At 35.8% G+C, this 6000-nt stretch overlaps 1 protein-coding gene and 1 non-coding gene across 3 annotated transcripts in view; one reads left to right on the top strand and one right to left on the bottom strand.

The window, feature by feature from the left end:
• Positions 1–783: 783 nt before the first annotated feature.
• Trnam-cau (transfer RNA methionine (anticodon CAU)) lies at positions 784–855 on the bottom strand. The gene has a single exon. It is a non-coding gene; the product is annotated as a tRNA-Met (tRNA).
• A 4227-nt stretch (positions 856–5082) lies between these two features.
• Positions 5083–6000, top strand: part of LOC130666361 (J domain-containing protein DDB_G0295729) — a 50891-nt gene continuing 49973 nt past the window's right edge. For both annotated transcript variants that reach the window (XM_057467262.1, XM_057467263.1), the window contains exon 1: positions 5083–5453. The gene's annotated coding sequence lies outside the window, so the exon portion shown is untranslated. The remainder of the gene's footprint in view (positions 5454–6000) is intronic.

Below are 6000 nucleotides of genomic sequence, written 5' to 3'. Positions count from 1 at the left end.
AAAAAAATAGTCGCTTAATTTGAAACAGTCTAATATATATACTGACACATGTGCACACAAACACACACATTTAATATAAATACCTGTACATGTATTGAACATTTAAAAACACACATGGCCCGATCTATTAGACACATATATGTATATAGATGAGTTAATAATAGAGCGGTCATTCCCGAGGGTCTTTGTTGAATCGCCAGAGTCGCCAGAGTAGCCTACGGTACAGGAAAAAAATAAAAAATGCAAGGGCAGGGATAGGGTTCTTTTGTTAACGGTTGTTTTAAAATATAAAAATTTTAGCGATCTTTTTAAGTGGCTCTTAAAAAAAAAGTGGCTTTGAAAAAAGGAAAAGAATTGAAAAATAAAAAAGAAGGATAATTTCATTGGGCAATAATTTGACATGCAAGCGGTCTTAAAATTCATCGCGACGTTCATTCGATTTCTTGGGCGTGCCATACACTCGAGAGTTGAAGGAGGCATTAAGAAGGTGGAGGTGGAGGTGGAGGTGAATGTGAAGGAGGAGAACAAGGAGGAAGAAGCAGAGGAGGACAATGCCCAACTCCTCAGAAAGGAATTTGTGCTCGTGAACTCAGATGAACTCCCAAACCGTTGTCTCTCTGCATGGGTGGCATACAATAATAATCTGTCGTGGATTTTTATTTACACCCCATCAGATTTAAATAATTAAAAACAATTAATTTACCTCGGGTTACTCCAAAAGACCGTATGACTTGAGTGTGATATATTGAAGATATAAAAAAAAAAAAAAAAAAAAATATATGCTAGCAGAGCGTGGTTTCGATCCACGGACCTCTGGGTTATGGGCCCAGCACGCTTCCACTGCGCCACTCTGCTCTTGTTGTCTACAATTGGCTCAAGCACATATATAAATTTACTCGAGCACAGTAGCCAGCAAGTCTTGTGTACAATAAAATTTACAAGTGTTTTAAATTTTTATTACAAACAAAAGGCGTTCAGTGTTTTATAATTTAAACATACTGAGAAATCATCACTTTCATCGCTCGCTACCAGCCGAATAACTTAACAAGTGATATATAGATACATATGCATATAAATGTAGATATTATACGTATATATACGAGTTCACTCTCGTTTGCACTTTCTTTTTGGCAGACGACCCGAGAATGTTCCTATCCTACAACATACTAGAAAGTTTGAATTTAAAATGAGACGAGTAATTTTGTCATGCTGTGAAATTTTCCGCTCTCGAATTTTCCTCTAAATTAGCTCACTTATTTATTATATAGACATCCACATACATATACATAAATTTGTTATATAATAATATTTTAAATAAAATTTAGTTGCTGTATAACCGCGGAATAATTTAAAAATAATTATTAAAAAATAAAGTGTAATGTTAAGTATCTTTACTTAGCAATTGAAAATTAGCATAATCGTTTGTGTAGATGTAAATGTGCACATGTACGGGGTATAGAGAGCAACAGCCGCAACGACTTAACAATCATTAATCAAGTAGATACGTGTATCAAGTAGACATCGACACGTTTCGCCGATCTACTCGTAACCAGAGCCGGCAATTATTATTTATATTGGAAAATATGCCTGTTTATCGAGAGAGGACGGCTTGAGCTACCGTTCCTCCTAACAACCTTCTCCTCCTCATTCGTCATAATTAAATCCTGGATGATTTGCCGCATACTATTTTATATATATCCGTATATATATTAGTACTAAAAGAGCTGGGTACGTGTCGGGTATATCGCGTGTTTGGTCTATCGAGCCGTGCCCATCGGACTCGAAAGCGATCGGCGATGTAATGCCACGGAAGAGATCGCACTCGTCAAACAACCCAACCAACCGATCAGTATGTACAGAGTTACTATTAAGATGACTCTTAATGCTCTATCTATTCTCCGTTAAAACTCTTTTCCGTGCTCGCTGGTGTGAGAGAATACTATATATATATATATATATATATATATATATATATATATATATATATATATATATATATATATATATATTCTTCACAGTTATATTGGGTAAACCTATATAGCAGTTGGAAAAAGCGCGATTCCCGCGATATGCCGTAAAAACGAAAGACATAAAGGAGAGAGCAGAGATTTGGCGCCTAATCGGGAGCGATCGCTTTCGAAACAAAGCCACGATTAATCCATTTTCGGAATCATCACTGTATTTTATGTGTGTAATCTCTATTATCATTGTTTCAACTCATCCATTGCAGGATTTGCTTTTCGAGATTTCCAATGCAAGGAAGACGGGGGGGAGGTACGGAGAAATTTCATTCTGTTTAAGACTTTTCACTTATTTTGAAAAAAAAAATGAGACTAATTTTCAGTTGACAAAATCAATTAGGGGAAGGGGGGAAAGGGGGTAGGGTAGGCAAAACGGGGTACCCCCTAAATTTGATAAAAAAAAATTTTATATTTTAAATGGTTTTTAAACATTCCAAAATCACTTCTGTAAATATAATTAAGCGTTACTTTGAATTTTTTTTAATAAACTTTTTCAAAAATTAATTGTCAGTTGAAAAATATAAGTTTGTTTTATGATAAAAACTATTAAAAATTTGTATTTTTCTTTTGTCTCCAATAAACATGTAAAATATTATTTTTCTTCATGTAAATTACTTACAAAAAAATTCAACTTAATCAAATTCGTTTAAAATTCAGAAATTTTTTTTTTTTTACCTTATTTAGGGGGTACCCCACTTTGTCCGCAGAAATGAAAAATTTTTTTTTTCAACGGTAACTGAAAATTTTTTCTATTTACTTTGAATATCATTAAAAAAAAAAAGATTTAGCGTATTTGAGTCCTCGAAAACTTGGTATTTCTATAAGTACCCCCTTTTGCCCCTCCCTCTCCTATAAGAAAAACTTTAATAAATATTTCTATGTTGATTTTTTGATTTTCAATTTATGTTTGTAAAAAAACGGATGAAGAGATATTATGTCAAAATTAAATGAAAGCCGGGTCATGGGGACGGGGACAAAGACAATAGTTATTGATTTCTATGAAACCTTGTAAAGTATAAAGTGGAGTTGAATTATAGTACGTCGGTGTATTTATACAGGATGTAAGAGATGGTTTTGAGAAAAATTAGGGGAGTCGTTAAATCATTTTCATCATCGAGCAGTATCTTAAAGGCGGGCAACGACTCTGGTATATCGTATAACAATCTAAAACCGGTTGTGTTGGGATAAGGCCCCTCTTATCGAATGATTCTCCCGCCTGATATACAGGGCCACGTGCGGGCCGATTGGGAATGTGCCTCGCAATAAATTAGTACAAGACCTCACTACACGAATGAACCGAGCCCGAGGTAAAGCCAGAGTCCGAGTCCGAGCCCAATCCAAGACAGAGGTAGAAAGAGTGCCTGAGGAAATTCAACTCTTGTTGTTTTTACGGATGAATAAAATCTCAATTACTGTCATCCAATCCGTGACGAGGTTATTGAGTTTTTAAAAATATTTTTTAATTATTCCTGTTTAATAAAAATGACAGGCCAGGAAACCTGTCATTAGACTATCTATCGTTGTTTATATTTCTAGCTCCTATTGTACGTCTCTCAAGGCTGTCAAAATAATTTTGATATCTCGTCCGTTGATGCAAACAACCTGATGTAGATTTTTATAAAAAATATTATCTCTGGGCCACAGCAGAACCGGAATTCGCGGTAAAGTTCTTTGTAAAAATTCAGGTTCCCTCTATGCTACTCCAGCGGCCAGGAAGAACGTACGTCCTCTATACTACTCTGCATTAAGGAAAAACGTCAAGAGCTTAATATAATAACTCGGTTTTATTTTTTATTTACTGAGCCATCGTCATCGCCGTTATTATTATATTACATTACAAATAATACAAGCGCTGGGTAAATGATAAGTGGTGCTATGCATTCAGAGCGGCAATGCCCTGTGATTTAAGACACTACTAACGCGTGCCTTTAGCATGTACACTGATAAAGAGAGGGAGAGAAAGAGAAAAAGACACCAGACAAGCCATTTTCATTCGGAATTTATTAATATCTTTAACAAACGAATAAACTCAAATGAAACGGCCATTACATTTGAATTAATTTTCTCGGTAATTTGTTTTTATATTTATTACGGATATTCCATTACTATCATTATTATTATTATTGTATTGTATAGACATGTATTATTAAAAAAGACAATAACGGACGTCACACAGTGAGAAAAATATATTTCATATATGGGCAGCAAATTGGAGTGCCGGAAAAAAATGAAAAAAAAGTTAAAGCTCACAAGAGACCGGAGATGATACTCATCCGGCTATTCTATGTCGAATTATATTAAGTAAACCGTCTTGCGTTATATTACATTATTTAAAAGGGAATTAAATAATTTATAAAAGTGTACGCGATACGGAAACTCCGTGAAATCAGTTTAGAGTCTGGATAATAATTTCCGATGTCTCGGGCAGTGTGTCTTGTGATATGTGATATGCCAGAAAATAATGACGATAATAATAATAATAATAATAATAATAATATGGAGAAAGACGAGGGGGATAAAAATAATAAAGTGAACTGAAGCTAGAGCTGAAGAAGAGGAACCTCTCAACCTTGGTCTCTTCCCGACGAGAATCCACGGCATTTAATCTGGGAGCAACATCATCATAGCATGGATCGTGTCTACACTATTATTAGAGCCAGAAGGCTGAGTTGTAACGTTGCGCTACCGGTTTTTGTACGTTAGACCAAGACGGCTTCAGCATCTGATATTTTTTTAAAATTTACTATAACTCAATTTATTATTTTTTTTTTTTTAGAAAATTCGATTTAACTTTAATTTATAAAATCAGTGGATTCCTGTCCTGGTCTTGGTCTTGGGCTCAGTCTCAGACTGGTCTTGCCTGGGTCCTCCCTCGTCATCATCAGCCTCGTCCTCTTGGTTGGTCTTCATCCTGGTCCTGGTCGCGGTCCTCGTCGTCTAGTATCTCGTCATCAAAGCAAAGCATCTAGCGCGTTTCTCTCGGCGTTTCCCCCACTCCGATTCTGGAGCCGACTGCCGGCGATCGTAACCGAGCGTAAACGGAGTGTAGTTCTCCCGTAGTCAACTTTTCAGTCTTACACGTCAAGCCGGTTCGTGCGGTCGTGTTTATTATTCTCACCGTTTGCTTGCGATATTTATTTTTTACTCCAATATTTCTCTTATACCGTAACCATAAACATCATCCTCAGCCACGCGAATGTTCTCATAATTATTTTTTAAAATTCAAAATTATTTTATGCAGATTTTCAAACCGTAATTAAGTAACAAGTCTAAGTGGAATCCAGTGCAAGCGACACATCGACAGTGAGAACTTATTTTAGTTGGTGGAATTTTAAAAAATAGATTTACTGAACCGGAAGTTGGATTCCCTACGACAACCCGTGGATATTACTCTTCGTAGCTGCCAAGGAAGACGACGGATACGAACGTAAGGTAAGAATCAATAGACTTCTCTATACTTTTGCTCTCAGCACTTTAGTACACTCTTCACATATTTAAATATACATGTGTTGTAACCCACCGTCCTCTGTATGTGTTGTCTACACACACACATAAATATATATAAATATATATATATATATAAGCCGAGGGGTTTAGACGCTAGTGTATAATAGGAGTAGAGGGATCAGAAGAGGACGCGATGCGCATTCGCTGAAATCCGTCATCCATTTTTGCTCCAACTGCTGTTGCCGCATTACTGTATATTTTTTTACTTAACGTCAGAATCACTAAATCGCTTGAATTGCGAGGATTAAATTTTTTATTATCATTATTGTTTATAATTACTTTAACAGTACAAATTATAAATATGGCTTGGTTTAATTTGTCAAATTGGATTGTCGCAGCTGCCGCTCCGCTCACTCGCACGTTAACGTTAATTTCTCAGGGACAAATTTTTATCCGAGTCCCAATTAAATTAAATGTGCAAACATTCGTGTACCGTTAGATGTACTGACTACTGTTGACGTTGTTGTTATTG

Source organism: Microplitis mediator, chromosome 4 (genome assembly GCF_029852145.1).
Source record: "Microplitis mediator isolate UGA2020A chromosome 4, iyMicMedi2.1, whole genome shotgun sequence".
Classification (NCBI taxonomy): Eukaryota; Metazoa; Arthropoda; class Insecta; order Hymenoptera; family Braconidae; genus Microplitis; species Microplitis mediator.
The sequence above is the reverse complement of the archived record's forward strand: the minus strand, read 5'-3'. Positions and strand labels throughout refer to the sequence as shown.